The sequence below is a fragment of the Haemaphysalis longicornis genome, unplaced genomic scaffold (assembly GCF_048455015.1).
Source record: "Haemaphysalis longicornis isolate Haplotype H1 unplaced genomic scaffold, Haemaphysalis longicornis Haplotype H1 scaffold_2, whole genome shotgun sequence".
NCBI lineage: Eukaryota > Metazoa > Arthropoda > Arachnida > Ixodida > Ixodidae > Haemaphysalis > Haemaphysalis longicornis.
The window spans coordinates 70,089,621-70,105,992 of NW_027526295.1; positions in this window are offsets into that span (position 1 = coordinate 70,089,621).

The following is a 16,372-nucleotide window of genomic DNA, read 5'->3' on the forward strand; positions in this document are numbered from 1 at the left end:
CAGGCCGCACACCAGCCAAGCCTTCGTCGTCGTCGTCGCCCTCGTTGACGTGGATGGTGGCTATGGTAACATGGGGCATCGCCCGCCATGTCCCGTGACAATATATCGGATATAACGATGAACAGCTATGGCAGCGTCAACTTTTGTATTCTTTCTATGGTAAAATAAACTGCTTATTACAATACTCCAGTGCCACGATATCGGATATAACGATTGAATCCGGTTATATTGTGCACCAAAAGTGCAACAGTCACGACTCTAATGACGCGGTTGCGCAGCCTACTCAGGTAGTGTCTTCGTAGGAGGCCCAGTGCGTGACACAGTCCCTCGGGGACTTCGTTTCCGCCAAGGACTTTACCTCAGCTAGGTGAAGCACATATAGCTAGCTTCACACGCGGCAAACAAAGGTGACCGACTGTGGCTTCTTTTCCGCAAATTAGTAGTCGTACGACCTTGCTGGCATCCGAATAAAATGTTTTGAGCTCTGTCCCGTATTTTTATTTCGCAACCCGCTTATAACAATTATTGGGCTATAACGATGGTATTTCCTTGGCACTTGTATATTGTTATTAGTGGACTAGACTGTAGTAATAGACCCCAGTTATATCTCTACGGCTTAGTGGTTTTGTGGTTAAGTCACTAATCTATTAAGCCACTGTAACTTAGTGGTTAAGCCACGAAGTGTTGGCCTAGTGGCTAAGGCGTTCGGTGCCAGCCGTGGTCGCTGCATTTCAGATGAAGCCAAAGAGCAAAAAAAAAAAAAAAAACGACGATGATAGATGAACGCGGAGTTTTCTCGTGATGGATTCTTTGGTCGGCCAGTCTCATACTGCCAGTATGCGCTCCTCTGGGGGTACGCACCACTTTCTAGAATACCCGCATCAAATCTTGGGTGTGCACTCCGTAGGCCTAACGTTTGGGTTTGCGTGGCAAACGGCGTGTATTAGTACCCGCTCCTTGGCGTTCGCTTCGACCGTGTCGAAATGGAGCAATCGGATAGACGCCCGTGTCATAACGCGAGGCGCCCAGGTTCGTTTCCGGTTACGGGAAGCGTTTATTAACGGGATAGCGTCATTAGGTTCATTTCTCGAATATGTCGTGCTCATCAAGTGTCCACGGAAATACGTCACCACTGCCAACCGGCAACTACGACTGAGGCAGCCAGATGCAAAGGTTAACTGGAGGGTGGGAGGCAGGGCAATGATGCTACGTCGGATGCTATGGCAGAAATTGTGCGTGGCGATTCATTAAAGGAGCCATGAAGACAAAATACAAGTTGGTTTTATTAGAAAGACTGCTTACTACCGATAACAATTATACCAATATCATCGCAATCTTCGAACAAATAACGGAGATATTAAAGAAAACGTGTGAACCAGTCGCGACCCCCTAGCCAATTTCCAGCAACTTTTCTGTGACGTCACGGAACCTTGTTTGTGCGATTGGCGGCCGCCTAACTGCCCTGTCGCGACGACACATGACTGGACGTCTGTAATGGGCCCTTTACTTCCATTTGACCGCATCACTTCAATGCTAACGTGCAGTTAACGCACTGAAAATTATGTTTTATTGTTGGCTCGTATGACGTCATTCTTGCTCATAAAACGTCACTGTGGCGCAATATTTGAAAGTTTTTAAATACTTCTTGTTTTTTTTTTCGTTAAAAAAACATCTTTTGTGGCTCTAATGGAGCTGAGTGAGATACTGAATACTAGTTCTTTCAAATTAAACGAAGTTGTATTTTCTCTTATGGCTCCTTTAAAAGAGTACTGACACGAAAATTTCATGTTCCATTTTTATTGCTTTTGTCGATGCTTAATGGTCTGGCGAGCCCGACACAGCACTTTAAATACTTCAGCGCTCGATAATTAATTACGTTGAACGGCCTGAAAATCATTTGTTTCAATTCCCCGAACTTTCAGCCCGAAAGGCGCATTTGACAGAATCCCGGCATGACCTCGCCGCTTTGTGCGGACGTCAAAACATTGCGGAGGCCGGTGGGGGCGTTTTTATCGACCGCGCCGCCGCCGGAGCTGAACGGCTGAGCTGCCTGCAGGTGCTAGACCTACCATTGCGGCGGAAATGCGATGACCGTTTTCAATAAAACTCCCACCTCCCCTCGCGGGAACCCCTGTGTAGATGCGACGCATAGGCGGAGCAGCGAAGGGAACGCGTTTTATAGCGCACATAACGTTGAGGGGACTGCGTAAGCTGGTCCCAGTCGATGACGACGTTGGCGTACTTGTAAAGCGTCGTGGACTCTAGGTGTTTGAGCCAAGCGTGGATGTTGCTTCGCCGGAGAACGGGACACCGGTTATATGCGCAGCGCGCCCGAAGGAGAGGAAACCTCGGAAGAGAGAGTACTGCACATGCGCCGGCCCCAGCGCGTCTGCCGCGGCTATGACGCAACACAATCCAACACAATCCACTTTAATCCAATCCAATCCAAATCCAATCCAACCGAATCCAAGCCAAGCCAAGCCAATCCAATCCAATCCAATCCAATCCAATCAAATCCAATCCAATGCCCCTCGCGAGAGAGTGTTCGTTATCGGAGAGGAGAGGGGGTGAGCGGCGGAGAGCGGCGGAGAGCGCAGCTCGCGCGGCGAGGAGAATGGCAGAGGGGTGGACAACGCCGACAACAACGACGACGACGCCGGAGGGACAAGGCGAGTGAATCAGATGCTCTGCATCTAAAAGTCCTGATGGTGACTTCTGTTGCGATTCCGGGCTATGTTATCGCTTCCTTTCCCGTGGGTGGAACTTTATTTTAAGTGCGATGCACTTTATAAGCGACCCCAAACCATCCACCGCCGGCGGCGGCGGCGTCCGCAGCCCTGCTCTCCCTAGCAACGGCGCAGTGACGTCACTCACCACGTGACGCCACGCCCTCACCGCTCCCTCGCGGCGCGGCGGTGTGCGCCGCGCGCATCCCTCTCCTCACCCGCGCCGTGACGTCACGCACCACCTCCTCTCCCGGCAGCTGCCGTGCGCCGCTGCGCGCGTCCCCCTCCCCCTTCGCTCGCTCCTCCTCTCTCCTCGCTGGCTGCAGCTGCGCGCGCACCCCTCTCTCTCGCGCGCCCGCCTTCTCTGTCAGCCACCTGGCTCGGCGCGCTCAGCGCGGCGTACCCCCCTTTATATGCAGCGATAAACCGCCAGACCTCCGTGGGTCGGCTCGCGCGCGCTCTCTCGCTACAGTCTCCTGCTCGCTCTGCTCCAGTTTAGACCGTTCGCTGGCTGGGCGCCTCTCAAGGCGATGTCAGAATTACTACGCCGTGTACTCTCGGCGCAAGAAATGCATTCGCACTTCCTCACGATTCCCTTCGGGGAGGTGGGGGCAATTTTTTTGCCAACAGCGCTTTTCTGGGCAGCGGTTATACCTCTATCTGTGGCTACGTGCACCCGTTTGTGAATGCGCCGGCGCCCAGTCGCCGCTCGCGGGCTGCGCACGTGAAGTGACGTCACGAGTTTTTGACGAGCCCTTGCCGCGTCACTTCTTTTGGCTACCACGGGATGATGTCACTCTGATGTCCATTTGCTGAGTGCCGCTCTCTACGTGCTGTTCCGTCGGTGCAAGAAATGAGATCCAGTTAAAGTATGTTCTTCGCGTCGCAGGTCGCTCATATTTCAGCAAGGGTATTCTTGAGCAAAAGAAACGAACTGTGCAATAATATAAACGCCGAAAATTGGTGTCGGTACTCCTTTAAGCTTCGCGTCTGCGCAGTGAGTTGGTTTCCCGCCGTTGGTGCATGCGCCGGTGAGCCACTGTTGACGAGATACCGTTACTGGGCTCATCAGAAACTTTCCGTAAAGGCTAACTGTCTGCTCTCAGCCATGCTCATGAAGCGACCACGGAAGACAGTGTTTCCGTCAACCGGGATGTACGTTTGCACGCCCAAAAGAGAGCTCGCGCCAGAAGCTGTTATCGGGCGTAGTTGCTTAAAACCGAATGTGCAAAGGAGAAGGCACACCCGTAGACTTGCCCGCAATGATACTGCTGCGCAGAAGACAGAAAGCATACGTGGTTTCGTCAATGGCCCCTTCTACGCAGTGAAGCTCCTTTTCCCACTCAAACCCGTATAGTTGCTAGTTTCGTTAGGTTAAACTTCAGCGCTCGGAGAGCATGAATGGTGCATTCCAAGCAGCCCCGTTCGAAGCTCTCCCTAAACGACGAGGTAACGCTATCGCGTCTTACATCTTAAGCCCTAAACGTATGTGATCGATTGTGGGGTTTTAACGCGCCGACGCAACGCAGGCGATGAGGCGCGCCGTAGTGGAGGGCTCCGGATTAATTTTGACCACCTGGGGATCTTTATCGTGCGCCGAAATCTCGTACACACCGGCGTTTTTGCTTTTCGCCTCCATCAGAAAAGCGGCCGCCGCGGCCGGGAATCGAACCCGCGACCTCGTGCTCAGCAGCGCAACGCCTTAGCCACTGAGCCACCGCGGCGGGTCCTAAACGTATATGTCCCCTAAGCGTGTATGTCCACTAAACGTATTGGTATTACGACAGTAAAATAATATATCATTAGGGAAAACAATATCGCCTGCTCGTAAAAAAAGAATACGAAAAAGAAAAAGATCATACATTTTGATAGATATTTTGTTGCAAGTAGTCTGTCGTTGTAACTATACTCGGTGACAACTTAAGAACGGCACCGGAAGTTGCCGCTGTGCCTTATCACCGTAGCCGGATGTTTCTCCGCGCGGCGCAAGTAGGGCGTTACTGGGGATATTTTGAACATGGCGTGGGCCGTTCCCGTGATTTTTCGGACTTAATATGCTTATAAACGACTCCAGTGACGACAAACAAACTGCGTGATATAAGGCAGACGATATCACGCATTCATAGCAAACCCCTTTCAAAACGCGCGGGGACTGACGTCACGGGTCCGGCGCTTTGGCGGAGTGATACACTGCGTGAGGTGGTGCCGTTCTTGAGTTGTAACCGAGTATAGCGTATACGTAGATGCCGCGTGTCATCACTCCGTTTCAAACGGAAAGCTTTCATCATGACCATAACCATGTTGACGCGCTGAGCGGTGTTTTGCAGTTCACTCAAGGCGGCGTGGGTTTCCTACACACGCATTTACGTTATCGGGAACAAAATGGAGAAAAAAGGACTGGTAAACGACAGCAGCAATGGTTAATTTCTGAACACATAGAGGAAAATTTATACTCGTAAAAAAGCTGAGAGCTCCGAATAGTGTGTAAAGCAAAGGCTGTACAGCCTTCGTCCACCTTCAAAAAATATGCCTTAAAATGACGTGATATCACAACATTAATGCATGTACAGCTGCCGTCGGAAGTAATCGGAGCACGGGAGCTGTGACCGAACCGCATAGGAGCGCCGTAGCTGCACCGGCGGTAAACGAAAGGAGCGGAACACGCATGCGCGTCTGCCGAAGGTGATAGCCCCTCTACACTTCTCAACCTACTTCTTTTAACGCGGCTTCGAGCATCTCTATGCTTCGAGCACTATTCGCAGCATACTGGTCTCGGCGATGGCGCTGATAGCAGAGGCGGTATCTGGCAGCGTCTCTCACACACTTTCAGCGCACGCGAGCTGCTGAGAAGCGTCGCAAACGCAGGGATCTGAAGTGACAATTTTTCTTTTTTACTATTTTTAGGTGGGTCTGCCATCAGACCAGTATGCTGCGAATAGTGCTCGAAGCCGCGTTAAAAGAAGTGGGTTGAGAAGTGCGGAGGGGCTATCACTGTACGCGCTGACGCAACGCGCCGACGCAACACAGGCGATGAGGCGCTCCGTAGTGGAGGGCTCCGGATTAATTTTGACCACCTGAGGATCTTTAACGTGCGCCGAAATCACGTACACACGGGCGTTTTTGCTTTTCGCCTCCATCAGAAAAGCGGCCGCCGCGGCCGGGAATCGAACCCGCGACCCCGTGCTCAGCAGCGCAACGCCTTGGCCACTGAGCCACCGCGGCGGGTCAATTACTTCTGATGACACCTGTACGGTTTCTTTACTTCTGCCTTTGTCTTTCATTTTATTATCCTACTTGCTTCCTATTAGTGGCAGGGCCGTTTCAGCGTCGAGGCCGTTAAAAGTTTTAGCGTCGAGGCCGTTAAAATCAATCATGGCAGAGCTGAGTACTTGCATTGCATTTGTTAGTGGGAGATGTGAATTCACACGTCGTCGATTGAAACTTTTCGGAGAGACCGTTCCGCTCTAGTGTCGCCTCATGGGGATTCGTTCTTTACCCGGGCTTCTCCGGGTGGCGGCTGAGGATCTGACCCCTGGACCTCGAGGCGATCGACTCAACTAGGGGTAGACACTTAACATTTAAGTGGCGGATACACTTGTGACCGAGAAATCCAGTTTCCGGCGCCGCAAAATATCGTGCAGGTTTGACGCGCGCGGGGGCGGATGATCCGGGGGTCTTCCGACAGCCAAACTGGCCATGCATCATTTTCCCACTCGGGTGTTTTGCCCTTTATTAGAGAGTTTTAGCTGACCTTTTTTGACGGTCCGCTGTGCTCCCGGCGACCCGCTCAGCATAATCGGAGTGTCAGTAGCAGAAAGGCTTTTAGCTAAGCGATAACTAAGCGAAGAAATCTGCACGATGCGACGACAGAAGTGAAACTTCTAGCTTACAAAACTACCATAATGCCCCTAGTTGACTACGCCAGTCCCGTCTGGCGCCCGTGCACAGAAAACAATATAAGGAAATGCGAAAGCATTCAGAATAAAGCTCTAAGGTTCGTGTTTAACTGTTATCGTCGAACGCAGTCGATATCACAACTCCGGGAAAGGGCGGGAATGATGTCTGTTCACCACAGAATGAGCATTAACCGGCTCAAATTCTTTTTCCAAATATTGCGTGGTCACTATAGGCTCGATATAGCCAAGTACATCACGTGGGAAACTTCACCTGCGCGCACTAAACACACGAAACATATCAAGCCGCTGAAATATAGAACCGACTGTTTAAAATATTCGTTTTTCGTCAAAGTGATTGACGAATAGAACTCGCTACCTAATGATGTTGTTAATCTCAGTGACATAAAAAACTTCGAAGCTGTGTTAAGAACCTTGCTGCCCCTTGGTACATAATATTGTATTCATTTCCTTTGTTATTATTCACGAACCAGTGATTGCCCACGTGGCAGTTCTTCTGATGTGGTTTTATTGCGTGCCTATGCTAAACTTTTCTTCAGACGCTTCTCTTCTTCATTTTCCTATTGCCTGTAAATCTGATTGCTTGATGAACTCGTCTTGTTTCATGATGTAAACTCCTGTTTTGGCTGTATGCTGACAGTATGAATAAATAAAATAACCGTATCTTCCTCGGCGGAGAAACATTCGCGTCGGTGGCCGTGCCCTGTGCGCGTGTAAACGTCATCCCGAAGTAACGATAAAAATTTGTATTTTAATCACTCAAATAGAGTGAAATACCGTGTTGACTGCTTTATCCCACCTTTTTTAATATAAAAGAAGCCGTTCAACGTTTTAATAGCCAAGACAAGGCTGTCTTTCTCGGTGCTGCATAGAAGTAGGCCCGCGCTTCGGTCGGCGTTTTTCGCTTCCGTTCTAAAGCTCATTGAGGTGCGTGGCACCTTTGCCTATTAGGAAGCGCTTTCGCCTTTTCGTCACTCGTGTTTCAACAGAAGAAACGGAGTTCGCCGTAGCGCGCTCGTTTCGCTGGGGGCAGCCATGTTGGAGTTCCGCTCCGTAGCAGCTGCCGCGACGATCCGCTAAGAAGGCCCCCCTGGCTAGTGAAGCCGGGGCCCGCTCCGGTATTAGAGAGTTTTAGTATGGCGTTTTAGCTGTGGCGTTAATGTTTGCGCGCCGCAATCGCAAACGGATAGCGCCTCATTACGCGATGGTTAGCGTGCCCGCTAACGCTATGGGCGCGATAAAGTGGTGCTTTCCGCTATACTAAAACTCTGCCGCTTGCGCCCTAGCGCACCACGCATGGGTAAAGGCGCTCCCGCTTGCTATCGGGGCGGAGCGGACCGTCAGAAACGGCCAGCTGAAACTCGCTATTTAAGATGACAAATGCTTGTCTGACAGAGCCGGTTAACACGACCGGCTAGACCTCCGCACACAGTTCTCCCTAGGTCGCGCTTTCATAGCCTGCTTTTTATAATTTCATCTCGAGTATCGGGAGAATGAGCCAAGTGTTCTTCCTTGTAAACGGTCACGACTTTTTTGTCCACTTCCAATACCTCGTGTCACCCGTGGCCGACTGCTTCCTTGAACGGCCGGCAGGTGTGGCCTCTTTTCATCGTAAGTTGCCATCGCACTAACAGTCGGCGTGACTGGGAGGCAGGCTGTCGTCGCTGCCGGTATGCTGTCACTCAATTTGTTGTGCGGTGCATGTTCGCGGCGAGCGCTCGAAGCAGTTCATCGACCTCAGCCCTTTATAGTTGTGGAAAATTCTTCTCTCTACTAACTATTTGCGTTTTTCAACGCAACGCATGGGCACGCTTTACTGATCATGACCGCAATTCGCCTTCAGTGCAAAAAACCATCACCACCGTCGCGATGCTTCTTCGGTTCTATTAAGGCGTAACCATGGTTGCTTTAGTCCATACAGGAGAGACGGCTTAGGAAGGGAACAGCTTACCATGCGCGCACAGGAAAGGTTTGCCAGAAGTCGCGCGTCTTTTGAAACGGGGCTGTTCTAACGCTGGCCTTGACGGCAGTCTCTGCTTGTATCGTGTCACAGCAGGTTTCTCCGCCGCACGAAACCGGTTCACAGTGTAGAAAAAAATTATAAAAATAAAGGAAGGTCCTAGCGCCTTCATAATTTATATAAGACGGCTTATATTATTGCATTGCCTCCTTCTCGGCAATGCATGTGTGCTTAGAGGTGAAGCTGTCTTTAAGGAGATCGGTGTAAGTTTGGTCTTTGCGAGCTGGATTTCTCACATTGCCTGTTGCTCACTGAAGTAGGGCCATCTACGCAGGGATTATTATTGCATAAAACGGCTCTAACTCCTGTGTTATAGAAAGCACCTTAAATTCTATGACAATGAGCCGCAAAGACGACTCTACCATTACGCCAAGTTTCATTTGCTTGTAATGAGTAGTTACTTCACAGTGACGTTGCAAATGTTACAGAACTACAGTCTTCTGTCAGTACATGGGGGTCTACGCAGGGAGAATGATTAGAGAAAACTACTGTAAGTGTTATTTTACCATATATATATATCTGAAAAAAAAAATATGTGACGGCTAAGAGACGATTCTAAAATTACGACCAAGAAAGAAATCTGATCTAAAGGGAATCGTCGTGAAGACAATCCACAATCCGCTGTTTATGCAGATTTGACACTGAGTGGAACTGAGTTTACTTTTCTTATGCGTTCTGAGGAGAATCACGGGAAACGGCGTCGTAGCAATGGCAGCGAAAGGCCGGACCACCGAGGCGTGTACGTCCGGGAGCAGCCCAGACGGTATCGAATGGTTGACAGCCGCCGACGGAGCAGACGACAGGAAACCGTGTAAATGCGCAGTAGGTGGCAAGTGTGCCCTAAATACGAGAGAAAGAAATAAACCTTCTAGAATGGCGTTTCACACGGCGTGAGTGTCCCTCGTATGCTTTTTCAACAGCGGAGCATGCTTAATCTTGAGCTCCAGCCGTGCCGGGCGACGCTCAAAAAATCAGCAGTGGCTTAGCTCGGCTATGCCAGGGTATACGCAGCGTGAGCTAAGGTTCAGCTGGTTATTCTTAGGTTTCCTGGTTGTCTAAGAATAGCTGATTATGATTACTGCTGCTAAAACGATTTCCAATCCGATCCAATTCAATCCAATCCAGTCCATTCCAGTCCAGTCCAATCAATCCAATTCAATCCAATCCAATCCAGTCCAGTCCAGTCCAGTCCAGTCCAGTCCAGTCCAGTTCAGTCCAGTAACTGCTCCTCGCGCATGCGCAGCACGGCTCTCCAGGAGCCACGCGAAACGGCTATCAAGCGGCTCTTGCGCAGCGTCAGACTTAGCTACCCCGCAAAGGAGGCGCACAGCTAGGCACGCGCCGGCGCCAGTGCGTCTGCCGCGGCTATGACGTCACTCCTCTGGAATATGCGCAGACCGGCGAATGTGTAGACCCAATTCTCTACACACCCGCACTCCAATTGGATTGGCGTTCAATCCAAGACAAGCCAATCAAATCCAATCATCCAATCTAATCCAGGCCAATCCAATCCGATCCTATCCAAACCAATCCAATGCTCCTCGCGCTTGCACAGAACGGCCCTTCATGGACCACGCGAAACTGCTCAACCTCGGCCAGTGTAGCTTACGCTACAAAATCGGCATAACAAAGCGGACAGGAGGAATGCTTCGCCAAGAAGTGTGAAGGGTAGTTGCGAGGAGGCAATGAGCCGATGCACAGGTGTGGGGAATGCGCGTCACGGCACAGGTGTTCGGGTGTGGAGGCGCGCGTCGAGGATTGGCCGCGGAATAATCATCGCCGAGGATTGGCTGGCGGAATCATCATTAGGCTGCGGCTAATGATGATTTTAGATCTGACGTGCGGGTGTTCTCGTGTTGAGAGAGACGGCGTCCGCTCAGCGGCATCAGTGTCCGATCTACCGATGATACGGGCAGACTTAAGAAAGTGCCCTCAGAAAATCCAAGTTAAAGCTAGAGGAAGTGCGGAGTTGAAACTATATAAAAAGCCAAGATTAAGCTATAGACGACCACCGGTTCCGCTGTTTCCTCAGTCTTCGCATCGCAACTGCATAGGCGGCCGCATTTTTATTTCCACCCTGATCACGACCATTTGCAGAAACGTATGTGTATCTGTACATATATGCTGATGTGTATTTACTCGTTTTAAATTTACTATCACAAAGCTTGTGTCTATGTTTTTTGCTGCCAACGCATTTGTATATGGGTCTCCACTAGATTCGGCTGTTGGCCCAACACTTTCTTGCTTACTTATGTACCATTTCAACAAAATAAACTCAAACTCAAACTGAAACTACCTGAATGAACTTACAGTTTTCGTAACTGAAAGGAGCTATGCTGGGTCGTAGTGCTCATCGGAGGTTTATTGTAACTGGCTGTGTCAGGTGGCGCGCGAGCAGACGTTTTGACGCTCGCTGGCGACGCTAGGTGTTACCACGGCGTCGGCGCCATGGTGTAATGCTCCGAAGCGCGACCTCGCTCTTATTTTATACACCTTTGATGGGTGCGCTACCGTGTACACTGCAGACTTCGTCGCTGAGTACGATAACTCGCTCTCGCATCCCACGCTTTGGCGAAGCTTGGATGGATGGATGGAAAGGACTTTATTGATAAATCCTGCAGTAGGTATAGCCCGGTTGACGGGCCGACCTCAAAGTGGCCGTGCGTTGCATCCTCTTGGGCAGCCCTACTCGACAGGGACCCCTTTGCGGAGTCCGTGCCTTTCGAGTGCCTTGAGAACCTGCTGGATGGGCCACTCTTGATCCGACTTGTTGGTTGAGGCGATGGCGATTTGGAGATCTGCGGGGTCTTCTGTGAAGCTGACACCGTTTTGTATGGTTGCACAGTTCATAGGATGTGCCAGCGATTGGACGAAGCTTAAGAGTTCTTCAATTTTTCTTTCGGATCTCTAAGCCCACAGAAATCTCAAACCAAGAGAAACGTAAGCCTGTACGATGTCAGATTCAAAACGACGGCTGATATTTTACACGTTTTACGCATCTCGCCCGGTCTTAGTGGAACGGTATACCACCCACGATTTGTGCCGAGAAGGCGGAATTTGAATGGCGGGATAGCGCGGCATACAAACGGAGCGAAGGTGAAGAAGAAGGAGACGGAGGCTCCTTGAACTGTTATACCCCTGTCAAACGTGCCTATTTAAGTGCACTTCCACAGAGTGCACACGGCTAAAAGGTCATTCGAGAGCATCTAAGCGGCAAACACGAATGACACTTTACAAGGAACGCGATTTAAGCTGAGTGTGTTCCCCAAATAACTTTACCGGGGCCAGCTCGTCGAGTGAGTTATCTCGTGAGCAGAAGTCCGAAAATCTAGAAAAATAACATAAAGCCACGACCGTTTAGATGATAATAAGTGATCTTAAAAGTTCGTTGCAGACATATTGTAGATTTACTTTTGCAAAAAGAGAAGCAGCGAAGAAAAACAAGAAAATAACCTCTCTCTCGAGTCGATGATGATGATGATGATGATTGGAGACCCTTCCTTTGTATCGGAACGTCGGTTGTCACCAACCGACTTGCCTGTGTTATTCTACCTGTTTGCCCTCTTCTTCACTAACCTAATGGGTTAGCCCCCCTCCTCCCGGTTTTAAACTCCCATTGCTCCTCCCCCCTTCCTGCCGTTGCCCCCCTGTTTACGCCCCCCCCCCACCTTCTGATTCTAATTTGGTATATTACTCATCCTACGTCCAACTCTTCTTTACTCTCAACGACGTGCCAGCGCCGCCTGGTGGGGCTTTGCTTCATGGCGGCCGTTCTCGGCGACGTTCTGGTAGATATGGTTTCTTGTGGCCCTGTGATTGTGTTACCGTTTCAGCCATCTCTGTTATATTCTACGCTTTCAGATAATTTCCCGCAAACGATAATGCTACTGCTATTCGCTGCGCAGTGAATAACAGTGACGATATCAGCGCCGGTGTTCAGTCGCCATCCCGACTCCGTGTTTTGTGGACGTGTGCGAAGCGCCGATTGTGATTTTGAACAATGCAAACACAAATAAATGTTTACCCTGTTTCTCATGTGATCGAGTAGGGGAATTTCGAGTAATTTTGCGTAATATTTACGCCAGGTATCGTCACTGACATCACGGCCAATGGCACTTGGTTTCGTCGTTTGGCAGTGCGCAGCCAGTGTCATTCGTGGAGCCCGTGTGCACTCGGCGTAGGTGCACTTAAATAGGCACGTTTGACAGCTGTCCGATCTTCAAATGCCCTCGACCACTTCCCCCCTTCTCCCCCTTCATAAAAGCACGGGGGGAGGGGGGGGGGGAGCTGTCCATTTCCTTTCCGGTTACGGGCCAGGTCACGGAGGTGGCGCAAGGATGGAGTGATGCCTGTGATGAGAGGGCAGAAAGTGCCGCCGATGGAGTAAACACCGCGAAAGGTGGCCGCATAACTGTTATTGCGTTTATTACGGGTCGTTTGGGCTAGTTAAACAGAGCATCACGTTTTCACGGGCCACCGGTGAAGGCGGACGGTGGCCGACCGGCGGAGCGTTTCTCCCGGACTGTTGACTTGGGCGCTCCTCGGTATTTCTCTGCTTTGGCAAATTAGCGCCATCGCAGACACAGTAACCCGATTTGCCGCTCGACGACGCACAGTGCGCGCTCTCGCGGCACCAAGACAAGGTCGGCTGCCCCCCGTGGCGTCTCTTTTCCCTTTCTACCTGCGGGCTCAGGCCTGGAACACGTTTTAGGCAGCGTGCGCTGCCGCTGCGCCAGCGGCGAAAGCGTTACCGCGTGGACAATTAAGAAACTCTGAAATGGCTGCTGCACGCGGGGAGCGGGCACCAGCCCGTTCGGCACAGCACTCACACGAGAGCCGAAAGCGCGCACGTTCGAACGCCGTAAAGGATTTTTGTAGCGGGGACATTTCTTAAAGGAGCCATGAAGAGAAAACAAAAGTTTGTTTTATTCGAAAGATTAGGTGTTTCATAGTACCCCAAGCGCTTTCCCGGAAGCAAATGATGCTTTATTCACTGAGAAATAAGGCAATTTAAGCCAAAATTTTAAATCTCCCGCTAAAATTGCACATTTCGTGACGTGAACAATGGCGTCATACGAGCCGGTTCTTGAAACAGATACTTAGTATGTCGACTCCATATAGCACCCACACGCGGGAGTCGACCGAGACGGCGGCCATTTTAAAAATACTAGTAAAACCTAGTGCACCCGCAGCCCTAGTCATGGAATCGCCTGATCCGGAGAACAAAACTCTCGCCGAGGAGCTCGGGCTTGCATTTAACAACCTCACACCACTTGAACGCTCAATGCTTCTAAGTGCACGAGCGGCAAGAGTTGTGGGATACGCGGTGGACGGGAAAGCGACCATTCCGCGATAGCCACAACAGACGAACGCCCTGCCGTCGGCACCGCTGCCTCGTCAGCCCCGTCGCGACGGACGAATACAGACTGGTACGTATGTGCCGTATTTTTATTACGGTTAATAATAGTTCAATTTCAGTAGCAGTATCGCTTATGCCAGTTGGCCGGTGTCGTGTATGGAAAGCCGTTCGCACGAGCTCCCTGCTTCGACCAGAAAGATACGAGCGTCAATGCGCGGTGTTTACGGCATTTTTTCCCCCAAGGTCAGGGCGCTTTGACGGCGATTTGACGAAGTCAGCGACGAGCGCCAGCATGTCCCAGGAGTGAGCTAACGTAAGGGTCCCTGCCGTAATCACTTCCTCGGAAATGAAGCGAGCACACTCGTACTTCCTTTAGCTCTCTTTCTACTCCGTTTGCAAAGTTCACAAAACGTGGCCACTTGCTTCGCCGAGGTTTTCTTCGTTGGGCAGCACATGAAAGGAGATCTCCTCACCGGCGGGGATGTCGCACTCCCTCGGCGATTTGCCCGTACTACATGGGCATTTCAAAACGCAGCAACGAAATTTCATTGTAAAGTACTCGAACAAACTGAAGTTTTCAGTGGTTGTAAACTGGAAACGAGCTCGTAACGACAGCAGCAAGCCAACACCATTCGAAACTTCTGCGACGACTGGCACTATCTCGTCGCTTCTTGCTGTTCCTTACTCCCCTCGTTTCTATTTTTACCTTTGCTGGTTGGCGATATGACGGCCAGCCTCCTGTCAAGGGATTAAGATATCAAGCAACGGTCGCGGCTGTACATACGTGCTGGAACGGTTCGTTGGCCCTAGATCCACTAAATAAGCTACGCTTGGCTCTAGTTGCCCCCTAAGAGCCTCGAACCCGAAAATTCGTCTGCGCGACGGCGAGATGTCGAGTTCGGCCGGCGGTAGTTTCGTACGCATTGGCGCACACGCTTGCGAGTTCGTTCGGAACTTCAAGCGTTTACTCCACCATTCTTTGTCATAAAAAGAATGTGCAGTATGTTTCACGGGCATTTAGCTCGCTATGCAAACTGTAAGCCCTGCCTAACATGCGTTTGCTCTTGCCGGCCTCCGCCAATCGCAGAGCATTCTCGAGTGACATCATAGGTTCTGTTGCGGAAAATGAGCTGGTGGGTCGCATGGTCGTTTCCTTTTTTCCTAATTATGTAGCTTATTTGAGCGAAGTTTGCGTTATAAGTGGTGTCGTTATGGTTCTAACGAGGCAATCTTTCGAATGAACCAAACTTGTGTTTTCTCTTCATGACTCCTTTAAAGGAGTACTGACACCAAATTTTGACGCCTAAAAATGATATGATTGGCTTCAGTAGTTTGTACAGATGCCTCACAGAAATTTTTGCAGCGATCCGAGGCCGGAATCACATCTAAAATCGATTTTGATTGTCCCGGCCGCGAGCTTCCACAAATCGGCAGCACTAGCGAAATCGCGTTCGGCGTGACGAAACATCGGCCTGCGTGTCTGGCCGGTTCAGGGAGACGTCATATAGTCGTTTTCGGAACCGGAAATGACATCCTGCGCTGCGCGCTGCTGTTGTCGGTGGTATTCGTTTGGGCAGGAGACGTACGGGTGTAGCTGTGTGAGCAATGCTTGTAAACTTTGCGCACTTTGCGTGTTCGACGTCTTTGCTCTTCAGTTCGTGGCCGGCGCATGGTGTTCCCTTGCACTGGTGCTGAAAACTGCGCGGTGCCGGCACCGCACGGTGCTCGATGTCGACGCGCACCGCGGAGACGCGGCGGTGGGGTCGCCGAGCTCGACCAAGTTGTGCTATGGCAAGCTCGCGGAATGCGAATTACTTCTCGTGGAAGCCTGTCCGAGCAAATCGAAGACGACGCCAAGATGCATTATTTTCCACGCGACGACATGCAGCGCTAAACGTGGACTGAGTTCGTGCGCGGCGGCGGCCGCAAGAACTGTCGCCCAAGCCAGCGGGCTCGGCGTTGCTCACGTCAGCTTGGGTGTTGGGAATTTCAGGCTTAGTATCGTGGCGAATATTTGATCGCCGGTATCTGTACAACTGCGAATGACCATCCCTTACACAACTTTTCACCACACTATCATCCCTTTTTTCACATACTGAGCTTTATTTTGGCGATAATTTCCGTTTCAGCGATCGGCGACCAAGACATCTGCCGTGGCCTGTTTTGATTCTAGCGCGCAGGTGGCGCCATCTTTCGGCCGCTCGCCGCACCGCGGTGCCGGCAGTGCTGGGTCGGAGCGCCGAACCTCCGCTGTCGGTCAGCGTAGGCTTACTTAACATCGCGGCAAATATCTGAACGCCGCTTTAAAATTCAGTGCTGATAACCACCCCTAGCACAATTTTTCAACACACTA